The sequence below is a fragment of the Chionomys nivalis genome, chromosome 17 (assembly GCF_950005125.1).
Source record: "Chionomys nivalis chromosome 17, mChiNiv1.1, whole genome shotgun sequence".
NCBI lineage: Eukaryota > Metazoa > Chordata > Mammalia > Rodentia > Cricetidae > Chionomys > Chionomys nivalis.
In genome coordinates, this window is record NC_080102.1 from 28,433,937 (window position 1) to 28,448,969 (window position 15,033).

Sequence of the window (15,033 nt, forward strand, 5' to 3'; positions counted from 1 at the left end):
AAATTTTTTTTTCAATAAAAAAAAAACTGTGTGGATATGGCATGAGGAAAAAGTAATAGGTGACCAAGTGATGAATTAGTAAGTAACATATTTGTTCTACAAAAAGGTTATTTGAGTGATGGAGAAAGGGACAATCATAGGTCAAGGAAAAGGAGACCTAAAGATTAAATGGTGTCATCATCCAACTGGGATTCAACTTCCTATTAAAGAAAATAGCCACCCAGTGTTTTGATAAGTAGGAAAGTTTAAGAACCAGAAAGCAACTTGTTTGTATATCTAAAACATAGTGAATTTAGTTAGAACTCTTGGGAAAGAAACTGAAATGTGGGCACTGGAAAGGATCCTTGTTCTGGGAATTGGTATTTCACCTTCAAATACTGTGATAGATTCTATAAAGTGCATTATTTGACAATTTCAATATGATGCAAACAGTATACAGTGTGCTTACACAAGCCAACAGGCTACATCACTAGACATCATAAGTCTCATCCTATGAGAATACCACTTTGAATCATTGTCAAAACACACAGGCAGCTGCATGTAGAATCTACTACAGAGAAAAGAATGTACTTAAAAAAAAAAGACACCAATGGAATCTCGGTTGCGTAGATCTAGCATTATCGATGGAATTTTTGAACTAGGGTAGTAGCAGAGTAGATGAGATAAATATTTACATGATACTTAAAGCTTCCAATCTTGTGTTTTGCTCTACTTTAAGAGGTAGTAACAGGGGCACAGAGTGGGTTAGAATTTTAATTTTAATTCAGTTTTCTGTTACTAACCCAAGATGAAATTTGAATCTCAGTCTGCCCAGTTATAAATCCTACAAATCCGACATTTTAACATTTCTGGGAGAAGATAAGTTTCTCACAGAATCGCAGAAAACAAGGATTCCATGGTTTATGACATTCTTGGCCACAGCAACCAGGCAAGTAAAGTCATAATCAAAAATACATACAAGTTCTACATATATGAGAAGTAGCTGATGAAGGAGGCCAACTCATATAGTCAATGGAATCTTGGAGTGATGGTGGTGCAGTGACCAGATCCATAGGTGTGTCTCCTGTGCTGACTCACAAAGAGATAAAATGGCTTCAATTACAGGTACAAGTTTGAGCTCATGTTCAGGATGGGTAGTCCCAATATGGTATGGAAAGCCTAAAAGACTTCTGGAGAATAACCATTCTTCAGCCCACATAGAACATACAAAGAAACTGGGTTCTGTTAGTACTAAAGAAAGGTAACCACAATGGCAGCAGCATCAACAATGACAACAGAAAGATGGACTCATCAACAGGGTAACTGAGATCACTAGCAAGACACGGACACAATGAGTAAATAAAAGCAAGACTGTCACTTAGGCCGTGAATCTATATAGAAGCTAGTGGAAAGTGCTGCCCATATATATGTACATATATGTATATGTGTGTGTATGTGTGTGTGTGTGTGTTTCGAGACAGGGTTTCTCTGTAGCTTTTGGTTCCTGTCCTGGAACTAGCTCTTGTAGATCAGGCTGGCCTCGAACTCTCAGAGATCCGCCTGCTTCTGCCTCCTGAGTGCTGGGATTAAAGGCATGCGCCACCACCGCCCGGCAAGTGCTGCCCATATTTAAATTGATTCTTTTCACCTAAAATCACCTGATCAAGAAAACCTCTTGTAGTTTTTCTTCGCATCTTATTTCTTAGTTTAGTTCAGATCCAGCCATGCTGACAACCAACACCAACCATCACAATGAGAATGGGGTAGGGTTCTGCATTTAAACCTCATGCCATTTCACTTCAAAGGAAACTTCTGAGATGTATTTGGTTATAGTTGCAATATGAAAACAAAGATGAGGGCTTCAAAAAGTATTCTATTCAAAGTATCTCCTGGGGAGTTGAGCTCTCAAGTCGTAGATTCTATAATCTATTTATTTAACATTCTTCAAGTTTTAGTTTGTTGAGGCTGAAGCTGAGAGAAGCAAGGGCCATTCTGAAGGTGACAGCAGTAAAAGCCACAGCCTACAAAAAATGTCCTACTAGAGGTTCTTAGATTTGGCAATGTTATCTCTATTTAGAGATTTTTGAGCTGTAGAGTCAACTAATCATGTACTGTATTGATTTATTCCCCCATCTTCCTCCAAAATTGGCTATTGGGAACAATAGAATCTATAAAAGACTTATCTGTGCAGTTTGGGTTCACAGTGTTCAGATGGAAAAGAAGAGTCAGGAGAAGACTACAAGCATCCATTTTGCTGGATTCATTGTTACTGCTGGTATTCAGTTTGGTGGCAGCTCTCATTTTTGTTCTTAATAGTTATGAAATATAGCCATAATTTCCTTTCATTGAGCTTCTGTTTATCCATCTGTAAGATAATGCATGGATAATTCCTCTAAATATTTATTTATTTTCAATTATGTTCTTATGCCTATATATAGTTATGTGATTGTGTGTGTAGCTGTCCATAAAGATCAAAGGCATTAGGTACCTGGAGAAGGAGTTACAGGCAGCTATGAGCCATTGAATGTGAATGCTGGAAACTGAAGTAGGGTTTTCTGCAAAAAGCGGTATCTGTTCATGGCTACTAAACCCTTCCTCAAGTTCTAGTAATTTGTTATTACAGCACTAGCTCTATGTTATATAAAGAAATATCATAAACTTAGAACCAGTGGATTCATGGCTTAAGATATAATCTATGTTAAAATTAACAGATATATCTTCACATTCAACAAACTTCTCATATTAATAATATAAATCTACCTTTTATCTTCTATCTTGCAATAATAACTACAGTTATCAAGTTGGGCAGTCCAAAGATTTGATATCTAGCACAAGTATGATTAGTGTTCTGGCCACATAGAGATGATTTCTTTAATGTAATGAGTCCCTGTTGAGAGACTTATCATTTGAGCTAATATAATATCCTCTACATTGGGACTCTGACTCACACCTGTATCACTCCAATTCTCTTTCCACACATTTGTCAAACAAATAATTTTAAAAAAAAACATTTCCAATACTGCATCAACACTGTTAAAATCCTTCAATGATTCCCTGCAGTTTTATGAAGACAAATTTTAATACCTCCTGTAATATTGGAAGCTATTATAATTTGGAAGACTTCACAAACATCTTCCTTCCCGAAGCTTCCCCTTCTTTGATGTCCTGCCTCCAGATCTCATGGTTTCTTTTTCATCTTGATGACATATCAATATACAAACATTCCATTTCTGCTACAGAAATCACTGGAGATGATTACCATTCTCAAAAATTTGTTAGCCAAAACTGTTCTACACTAGGGTTATTAAGAACTGGTTTCTATGCCTCTACAACCTCAACCACCAAAACTGTGTTAAAGAAGAGAGGAGGTATAGTGCAAATATTTAGAGTCAAGGATATGGTGGTGGGGTGGCTCACTAGGTAAGAGGACTTTCTGCATAAGCTTCGGGTTCTGATTTTGAATCTCCATACCATGATAGTGCAGTTAGATTTTGCGTGTAGTTTTTTTTGCTTGCAAGACTTAAATTAAGAAATATGACAAAAGAGGATGCTGGGAAATTTCTTGAAATTGTGAGATTTTCTGAGTTCTTTAGATTATCAACCTCCCATGGCTAGAATTGAAGAAAATATCTGAATCAACTTTCATGCTATATGAGTCATATGACCATTGTCTGTTGCCACTAAATATCAGTACTAACAAGTTTTGATGTAAAGGATTGTAGCTCAGCTGGCGTACCTCAGGTAGTGGTTGCTCTTCCTTGCTGGTGATGCTTCAGGAACATGAACACATGGAAATAAATTGTTTTGCAGATGCCACTGTTCCAAAAGAGCACTGGTTTGATTTTCTGAGCCATTGACATATTTCATTAACTAGGAAACAGTTGAATTTTGAAGACATCTTCATTCGAAAAAGTCAAGGTGCTAATATTCCAAAACCTGGATTACAAGGATTTCCTCCAAGCTCCTAGGAGGTAAGACCATATTTGCATGGGACTGTGATTTGGCAGGATGCCAAGCTACACTGCAGCAAAGACTCTGTTCACATTTCTTCTTGAAACCATATTTTCTGCGTTGACTAGCTGGCTGTTTTGGATTGCCTCAGGGTGGTAATCTGCGACTGAGTTGTCAGACCAGATGGCATTATTTATTTATTTGATAAAGAAAAGGGAGGGGGGAAAGGCACGATGCAAATTAGAAAGTCCATATTTAGTCATGGAACAGAAAAATAAAGAAGAAAAAATTGATTTTAAGAAGTTCCAGATGTTGTGTGTTTTTTATTTGCAAAGCCACCGCTAAAAGGGGAGTGCTGTCACAAACAGAAAGAGGAAAGAAGGGGTAAGGAACCACAAAGTCCACAGAATTTGCTTGTTACAGCTTGCATTTATAGAGAATAAGGACGTTTTTCTTTAAAAAAAAAATGGAGAAAAACTTCGCACCATTTACATATGAATAATTACCTTCATACTGTGTCTACACGAGGCAAACAGAACGGCTTCAGCTGCTCAAGTTCCACAATGTTGTGTCTTAATCACCGAGCCCACCTTGCTTGTTCCAGGAGCCATCTGCGAGGCTCTATTGTGTTCTGCTTTCTTCAGCTGTTTCCTTTGGTCCAAAGCAGGACTTTAATTAGCATCCATTAACACACTGCCAAGAGCATCTTCCATCAGCCTTTTATATCGCTTTAGATGAAGAAGAAATTATGATTCCTGAAATGAATTGTGTCTTGTCTGTGTGCCAGGATTCTGCAGACATCACGATCTAGCATGCCGAGTCTCTTCTTCGGGTCTGTAAAGCTTTGATTTGTAATAGTCTAAGGGATTGACATACTTGCTGTAGTAAACTAATTCAGGGAACAGGGGTTAAACTGCTGTTATTGACATATAGAGTTTCAGTTATCTGTTCTGCTCCATATCTATCTCTACCTGTTTCCTCAGCTGATTATTTTAAAAATATTTTCTTTTTATTTATTTATTTATTTATTTATGTGTGTGTATATGTGTGTGTGCATGTGCACATGTGTGTAAGTTCCCATGCAGTAGCATATGCTTTTAGCTGCTGAGCTAAATCCCCCTCTGCAATCCCCCTCAATTGGTCCTTGAATGAAAGATTATCAGCCTTCCTAGATACAGTCTTCATATAGTAGGTATCAGATCTGGTGTTTCCAAGAACCTTCTATGGAAACTGATGCCAATATTTTGCCATGCTGAGGACTAAGTATATCTTTCCAGTATGGGTCTTCATAAAGCATCAGTGCCAATGTGCTTCCTGGCCTTACGGCCCTGGCAGAATAATTTTCTATTTCTTGATGCAGTTTCTTTGACAGAAAATTGGTACAGACAGTGTTAGGATTATTTTATTTGCCAAATTTGTCAAAAGCAACACGAAAATACCTAACGAATCAGAAAGATATATTTGGTATTCTGGGCCTATTTTGGCAATTGCATTTGGAGGACTTATAGCTAAGTGTCTGTTTTCTTCTTTCTAGATATTATTCTCTATTGCGTAGTGATAAGTTTCAAGTCTCTTATCATATATAGACATCAAATGCCTACCACAGTGAGTGGAATATGAGGAGCAACAAGAAAAAGTGGCAGTCTTACAGTATTGACAATGGTTGAAAAATTATACAGGAAATGTTCAGATGCACAAGAAGTCTGAAAAGTACCCCTAGTGAGGTAGTATTTTCTTCCATGTTAATTTAGGAGAAAAAAATTGCCTCCAAATCTCTGTTCCCTGGAACTCAAGGATAGCAGAAAACATGGTTTAGAATGACAAATTGGGTTTGGTTAGGACAATGGCTAAATTTTTCTTCAGGTTTAGGTCAACAACTGAACAAGTCTAAGTATCAGGTTGCTGGAATGGGACATTGCAAGGCTAGTAGTTGACAGTCTGTTCATTAATGCCCCTACACCTCTTGACAATGTTGTTATTACTACTTATCTTGATGGTCTCATCCTTTAGAGGAAAGAGAGGGATTAGACAAATGTTGTAGATAAATGCTGTTTAAAAGATTAGCATACCTCATGCCTCCCTGCAAAGTTGAACAGGAATCTGCCATAAAATTGATGGTAACTAAATTTATAGTTGCAGTAAGAAAACCAGGGTGAGAGACGGAGAGATGTCTCGGTGGTTAAGAGAATTAACTGCTCTTACAGAGGACATGTGTTTGGCTCCAAGAGTTCACTTCAGGTGGCTCACAACTATCTATAACAAGGTGGTACTATATACACTGCCTGGCTTATGATTCATGGCAATTCTGTTTCAGTATCTCTCAGGCTGTTACTACAGACAAGCCACAGAGTTAGCCCTTAAACTCTTCTACCCTGGGTTTCCCTGCTGTAAGAATGAAGGGGCTGCTAAAATAAAGACTCTCCTGTGGAATGATCTTGCAGCAGGAGGAGCTGACACTTTCAGTCTACACAGTGTGTGTGAGGACATTGCTACAGAGTGTCCTAGTTGGTTTTCTGTTGCTGTGATCACGCTTCACAGCCAAAATCTCGTGGATGAGAGAGTTTGTTTGACTTACATGTGTCCATTCTAGTCTGTCACTGAGGGAAGTCAAGTCAGGAACTCAAGCAATGCAGGAAGGCAGGCTCTGAGACAGAGACCATGGAGGAATGTTGCTTAGAAGCTTGTTTCCCAAGGCTTATTCAGCCTATTTTTTAAAAACATAAAATGTAGGATCATCTGCTCTGGGGTGGCACTGTCTATAGTGGCCTGAACCCTCTCACACCAATTATTAATCAATACAATATCCTAGAGTCTTCCCTACAGGTCAGTCTGATGGAGACAATTCTCTTATTTAAACACCCTCTTCCCAGATGACTCTAGCGTGTGCCAAGTTGACAAAAAGCAAGAAAACAAAACAAAACAAAAATCCAGTATATAGACTGAATGCTTACATTGCCTTAAATATAATATATTGCAATTCTAATTGGTTGATAAATGATTTGGTCATGAGGGTGAACTCCTTAGGAATGGGTTCCTGTACTTGTAAAAGAGAGCTCCTAATTACTCCATGTCCAGTAATCATAATATGTGTTAGCTATAAACCAGGAAGTGAACTTTCCCATAACATCAAATCTGCCAGAGTCTATATCTTTGGTTCTAAGTTTCTGAATCTATGACAATGAAACAGCCCATGTTCAAGCCACTCAGTCTACAGTCAGTTTGTTATTGCTGTTTGGAGGACATCTAAAATGATTATTAATTCTTGTACAGGATGCATTGTCGAATGTGGGCTTAAGCTTTTTTCATCTGAGGTTTAACAAAAGGAAATCAAACTTGAGAGATGGGCTAGGCACTGCATTTAGACGATTCACAATTGACACCTCAAATCATAGTTTGTGTGATGTTTTTATCCCTAATACCAGGAAATAATTGATAAGTTTCTGAAAAATCTAAAATTTTTTGCTTTGTTCTTGCAGAGCCTGAAACTGAACCCAATACTTTGATAAAATTAGATAAATACTGTACACCTAAGATACATCCACCTAGGAATTTTGAAAGAGTATGTCACTACAAAGTCCAAGTTAGCTTTGAATTAATACCCCCCATTTCTGTCTCCTAGTTTCTAGAATTGCAGACATGCACCCCTAATGAAACATTCAAAATGATTATGTAAGGAAAGAAACCTTATTAAACAAACAACTTCAGATGCTTATATGCCATAGATATTACTTTCTTTGTTTGTTCTTAGTTGTTTTTAAGTTATGGGAAATAACAGCATTCTAAGAGATCTGGAGAGGTATTTAACCACAGCTCTGTGTACAGATCCCCACTACACTGGGTCCTTGGAAGGAAACCCACGGGAGTGGTGAGCTTAGCAGTCTAATTGACCCTTCATGGAAGGTGACAGAACATCTGACTATACCCATGATTTATTCCACAAGGTGGTCAATTTGCACCCAACATATTCTTAATTAAGGACAAGGATTCTTAAAAGAAAACAAAACATTTGAGAAGTGATAGATTTGTAGGATGTAAATACCTCTGTGACAAACACAGTTTATCAGGGGTAAAAAATAAACATGGCACAGAATTTATAAAGTGAGTACTTTGTGTGCTGCACAGTGTTTTGTTTTTTTTTTTACATTTGAATGCTTATTCCTAGATTAGAAAAGTTTAAACTAAGAGAAAAAGAACAGGAATGCAAGTGAAACTGAAGCTCTAGCCATAAAGACTCAGAGTGTCAGTAAGAGAAATAAATGTTTTAAGCTCTTCACTTGAAAAGGAAATTAGAGAAAATATGATAAAGTCAGCCAGTAAGAAGGTAGCTTTATGTAATAGGGAAATGCAGCAAGCTGCACACAAAATGCTTTTTAAAATTAGGGTTTAACAAGAAAAAATGGAAAGAAAGCAGTCTGGTTAATTAGAGAACGCTAAAGCCGAGGCAAAAATATTCAAGTTCAAAAGAGGCTTATGCGTGTGGTCCTTGAGGGACCAAACATCCATATGACCGTGGACAATGAAGAAAGGAGGTTAGAACATCTAAGGGGTGAGTACAAAGGATGCTGAATGTTGACTTCAGTTACATTTATAGAATCATGGTATAGCAGAGAGCGATTTTAAAAATGTATCCAAAAGGAAGCTGTTTCTTACCTCAAAAATATGTTAAACTAGATGCACCCCAGAAGAGATTTTCTTTTGTTTAGTTTGAATCCAGACTCTGACATCACCTGTGCCATGTGATCTTGGACACAATTTCAAACCTGCCTGGTGGGTGTTTCTACTTAAGTCAGATGGATTTGAAGCTTACTTCTTAAATTATAATCATATTCTCTTTCTATTTTTTTTCTTGATTTACAATTTAATGGCTGTCAAGGCTTGGGTCCCTCATTTTCACTCCTCTCTGGTCCAATGTTCTGGGGTTAGAGTTCTCTTCTAAAACTCACAAATGTGTGGGAGTGGTTCCGCTAAGGACTCATTCACTAGCCTGTGTCTTTGTAGCAATGGCTTTCCCTAGAACTTAGCCAACACCACCAGGCCTGGCATGTCCTCCATCCTCATGTTCTGCCTCCAAATCCCACCAGCTTCTCGAGGAGGTAGTCAGAGCTGAGTTCTATGACCACAGCATAGCAGAGCCACAGCTGATATGGGATTCCCTCCTGTATGGTGTGAATATGTTTTATTGCCAAAGAATCTTCTTTGAGCCTATGTCAAGGCAGAATAAAGCCAGGTGAGGAGTCCAAACAGTGATAGAGAGAAAGTAGGCAGAGTCAAAGAATGCTACATAGCTGCAGGGATAAGCCACAGTCTTGTGACGATACACAGAATAATAGAAATGGGGTAATTTAAGATGTAAACATTAGTTAATAAAAAATCTAAGCTAACAGGGCAAACAATGTATTAATTAATATAGTTTCTGTATGATTATTTTAGGTCTGGGTGTCCAGGAAATGAACAAGTAGTCTCCGCCTACGCACAGTCATGCATAATCAAATTCTCTCTCACAGCAAACTTTTGGGCATTTCAGACTTTCATGGTAAAGTTTCCCGAGTGGTTCCTAAAACTTGTGGCAAGGCCACTTTTAATGGGTGGTAACATTTAAGATGAGAAATGCTACATCATTTCCACTCCCTTATGTGACACCCAACGCCTTTTTAATTACTCTTTTTAATTAATGTGAATCACCTTGATAAACTCAATATCACCATCATTATTATCATTATTATTATAGATGGTTGAATCATAGTCATACAGTTTTCAAAATTTATTTTAGTCAAAATATTTAAAACTTGCATATAGATAGGGTGTTGTGTTTTATTTTGACTCTTGTATACATTGTGAAATATTCAAGATTAAATGTATGTATCTTTTTTTTTAAATATTTATTTATTATATATACTATATTCTGTCTGTATGTATGTCTGCAGGCCAGAAGAGGGCACCAGACCTCACTACAGATGGTTGTGAGCCACCATGTGGTTGCCGGGAATTGAACTCAGGACTTTTGGAAGAGCAGGCAGTACTCTTAACCACTGAGCCATCTCTCCAGCCCGTATGTATCTTTTATATAGAAAGAACATACAGCATCCCTTCCTCTAGGTTTTTAAAATGTGATACCTAAGTGCTATCTAGAATGAGTCTACTGTTTGATAAAGAACTAAGGCTATCTCTCACCTCTCTGTAAGTTAGGTCATTGATAAGTTTTCTGCCATCCTCCTCTTCTTTCATTCTCCTACTTCTAAAGTGTGTTATATTTATTTTCCATAACATGAATGGCAACCTATGACTTAGGCCATTAACATGGAGATCTGAAGTCTTATCTATGCTATAGTCAATAGCAGAAATAAAAAAGTACCATTGTTTGCTTATACCATATTTCATTTTTCTATTTATCATTTGAAAAACCTATTCTTTATTCCCATTTTGTCTCTTGAGAACAGCTCTGAAATATGTATGAGAATTCTCTCATTTCATGGCCATGGTGTGTCAATGTGTAGTGCATTGGGGTCCCTGGGTAAGGGTCTCGCGCAAATCAGGACACAGGGAATGCAGACTGTGAACAGCTGCATAACAAGCTTTATTTTGTATGGCCTTTTATACAGACTAAAAAGCATTACTTCAACTCTGAAACCCCCCTTCACTCAAGTACATGATCATGAGAAACTCTTGCCTCTCCTTGTAAGAAACAATATCTCAATTAATAACAGTAATAAAAATAAAAAGAAGTACATAGAAACAAGGCAAAAGTATACAGAAGCAAAGTACTTCTTTGTAACTGGTAGAGCGTGAAGAACTGAGCTCAAAGGCCACTTCCCCTTCTTTAAAAAAAAAAAAAAAAGAACTCTGAATCTAATATTTTTTTTTTTTTTTTTTTTTTTTTTTTTTTTTTTTTTTTTTTTTTTAGTTTTTCTCCTGACCATTAGCCATAACAACTTGTAACCAACATTCTAACAAAGGAAAATATTCATAGTCCACTCTTTTTTGTGAATGTGGGCACAGTTTTCCAGGATACTTCCTGCTGGTTGGGGGTGTTGATAATCTTATGGGGACCTAAAGAAAATCCAGAATCATGATTAAGTCCTGACTAGAGTATCCTGTGAGGCTTGATCATCTCAGGCAGTAGTCCTGAATCTGTTCTGGATGTTGAACTCAGATATCTGAGCCATCTGTTCCTACCAGAGATTTCTTAGTGGTCTTTCTTGATCAAACCTGATTTTTCTTAACTCAGAATAAATCTATAGCCTCTCATTTTCTGTGGAAACAAAAGCAAAACCTCTTTTCCAAAGTAACATATCTTTTGAAGTAAAGATATTTTCAAAATACCAATCTTGGATTAATTCAGCAGCATTTATAAACAAATATCTTTTAGCAGCTATTGCTCCTTCCTCAGCATTCAGCCAATTCAAATAGAGCATAACAACATATAGTATCCAGATTCTCTGTGTATTTTTCATCTTTGCATGGCTTTATTTTAACCTCTATTTCTTTTATATTTGCTTTTAATTTTTTGGCTTTTTTTTTGTTTGTTTGTTTGTTTGTTTGTTTTTTGTTTTTTTTGTTGTTGTTGTTTTTGTTTTTTGAGACAGGGTTTCTCTGTGGTTTTGGATCCTGTCCTGGACCTAGCTCTTGTAGACCAGGCTGATCTCGAACTCACAGTGATCCGCCTGCCTCTGCCTCCCGAGTGCTGGGATTAAAGGCATGCGCCACCACTGCCCGGCTTAATTTTTTGGCTTTTTGAGATAGGGTTTCTGTATATCTTTGTCCTGGAACTCACTCTGTAGACCAGGCTGTCTTTGACTCACAGAGATCTGTTTGCCTCTGCCTCCCAAGTATTTGAATTAAAGGTGTATGCCACCACACCCAACTACTCTCTTTTGTTTTTTAAAAAGGATTTTAACTTTTTTCTTTTCTCTCCCCAGTCTACATATATTTTTAACACACTGTAAAGCATTTAAAGGTTTTCTTCATCTTTTAATCTATCTTTACTGTATATCTCTCTCTTTTTCTGAACACATGAGTCGATAATATAATAAGCAATATGGGCAGGTTTAAAGCTGTGGCTTTGATGGCTGAATCCAGCCCATTCTTTAGCTCCTGAAATTCTAAACTTATGTCAGAGGCAAGGGCTAGAGCCATGTTTATTGCCACAACTCTATGGTGTTTCAGGTCCCTACCATCACCAGAAAGCATGCAGTCAGCTTTTCATCAACACCATTTAAGTGTTTCATGGCAGGACCTCTTAAAAGAGCTGCAAGGTTTGCAGCCAAAGCTGAGTCAGGAAGCCTCTCTTAAATGAGAGCACTTTCCTCTAGTAAGTAGAGCCCACCAGAGAAAGTGTTGGTTTCATGAATCCATGCTTAACTTTCTTCTTTTCTATCTAGAATAACTTCCCAAGTTCTCTCAGGCTTTTAAGTGGCTGGGACAGGACTGCAGACTTGGACTTCCTTCTTCCTAGAACTCCCCTGTTCTCATTGACCTGCCTCTACTTCCTGTCTGGTTGCCCCGCCTATATTTCCTGCCTGGCTACTGACCAATCAGCATTTATTTAAAATATAATTGACAGAATAGCGACCATTGTCCAATACCAGTGCTGAGGAACAAACTCAGGTTCTCATGCTTGCACACAAAGTACTTTACCTCCTGAACCATCACCCAAGCCCTGTGTTCTGATTGCTCTCCTAGATTCTCATAGCTCTTCTATCCTATAATTTAATTGCCTTACTGTGATTATTAAGCATTGATTAAGTCTTCAGAGCAAAACCCTGTGGAGTATTTGGGAACTGACCAAGTCTTTTTACAAAAAATATGTCTTCAGATATGGCTTGTCATGAATCTGCTTTGATTTCTGTATCTTCTTTTATTGTTTGCAGAAGTATAAATTAAGTAAAAGTAGTGAGTAGCCATGCTGTGAATGTGGATGCATATATTGCTACCTGTCGCCTACCATCTCCACTACAGTATACAATACATCCTGAAAGTATCTCCAAACAGCCTTTACAGTATCATGTTTAAGCAGGACCAGCTTCCCTTTGAGCACCCTGTTTGCTTGCTTGGTATTTTTTTTTAACTTATGTATTTTTAACTTTATGAGAATCCAAAGGCATTTCTTGGTAACTTAACACTCTCAACTGGGAAAAAATAGATTTATCATCATACAATGCTGTTTCCCACAGACTTCACATCTTCAAATAAGCATGGCAAGGACACAGCTTGCCTCCAAAATCAAAGCAATATAAAAAAAAGGAAAAAGAAGCATTTCTGCTGCCGATGCTTAATGGGCTATTTTAAGAGGTTAGACCTTGAATCAAAGAAGAACAATGAAAACAGATCCAACCAAACCCATTTAAATATCAACTCAGATAATAATCAAATAGAAAAACAGAGAAAAATTTCAGTGCCTAGCTAAAAGATAAACATTTAAGGTTTTGTTTTAGTGTGCCTAGAAAAAAGTTCAAGTGCAACAAAAATATTAGCTTAATAACTGGTCTGTGTGTACCTCAAACCTGAGACATTGTGCACAAGAGTGTGGGTGTTTGAATGCAATTGGCTCCCACAATCCCATAGGGAGTGATACTATTGGGGAGTGTGACCTTGTTGGAGTAGGTGGTCCTGCTGGAGGAAGTGTGTCATGATAGAGGACAGCAGTGAGGTCTCATATTCACTCAAGTTACTGTCCAGTGTCTCAGAACACTTCCTGTTGCCTGCAAGTCAAGATGTAAGACACTGAGTTACTTCACCAGCGTAATGTCTACCTGCATGTCACCATGTTGCACCATGATGCTAACAGAGTAAGCCTCTGAAAATATAAGCCACCCCAATCAAGTGTTTTTTCATTATAAATGTTGCTGTGGTCATGGTGTCTCTGCACAGCAATAGAAACCCTGAAACAGATAATGTCTTTATTCTTCCATATAAACACTATGAGGAAAGACGACCTCTGCAACTGACAGCTTAATTCTAATATCTCCATGGAAATTGTTAGTTAATGTGTAAGCCCATATGCTTAGTGAGAATTCCCTTACAACTGTGCTTGAAATCATTTTTTATACCCCAGATCATATGTCTAATCCCAATATAATATCAGCACATGATAACCCATTCAATTTCCTAAACCAGCATATCTCAAACTGAACACTTGCTTACTTTACAGTGGCACTGGAGTGGCTTCTTCACATCGTTTTGTTAGTGGTTTGCAGCAAGGATCACTGAAGAATCATTTAGAATATCCCAGTTGATCCTCTTGTTTCCAGAATCTGAGAATGTGAGATATTCATCATTTCTACAGGTAGCCTAGGGCATGTTTAGTGCTTAACAAACTTTACTTGATTATTTTTGAGTGCTAAAACCTAGGATTAATTCCTAATAGCTACAATTCCATACATTAATTCCTAATAGTTACAATTCCATACATCCCCCCCATGTCCATAGTCATTGATTAAATTTGTCCTGTTTTTATAATTTATTTATTTAATTTACATCCAATGGTAGCTTCCTCACCCACCTCCCCTCATATTACCTACCCCAATCTCCTCTCTGCTCCCTTCCCCCAATCCACTTTCCCCTATTCTGGTTCAGAAATGGACAGCTCTCCCATGGATACCAACAAAACATGGCATTTGAAGTTACAATATGATGAAGCATGCCTCCCTTATACTAAAGCTAGGCAATACAATTCAGTACAGCAAATAGTTTCCCAAGAGTCAATCAAAGCATGAAAGACAGCCCCTGTTCCCACCATTATTATTTGATGACTTTAGATGCCTTTGATATAATTATTTTATTTCACAAGTCATAATATAATATACTATAGAAGAAACACAAAGAATAGAGTCTTTATAGATTACTCCCTTTGTTTGTTTGGTTAGTAAAATAGTTTTACTGTAGAAAGAACAATTTTTATAATAAAATAAAGCTTTTTTATTTTTTTTTTAGAGAATGAATTCAGTCTCTTACTATGTTGCCAGATAGTAAGGACACTATCTGGTGTAAAATTTGACTATCATTAATCCTGTATGTGACAATAACTTTTAATGCATCATAACATTTTGTCATTTGTAAAATGAGAATGGTGTTATTTAGATCATCATGACCTCCCTGAGTTATGCT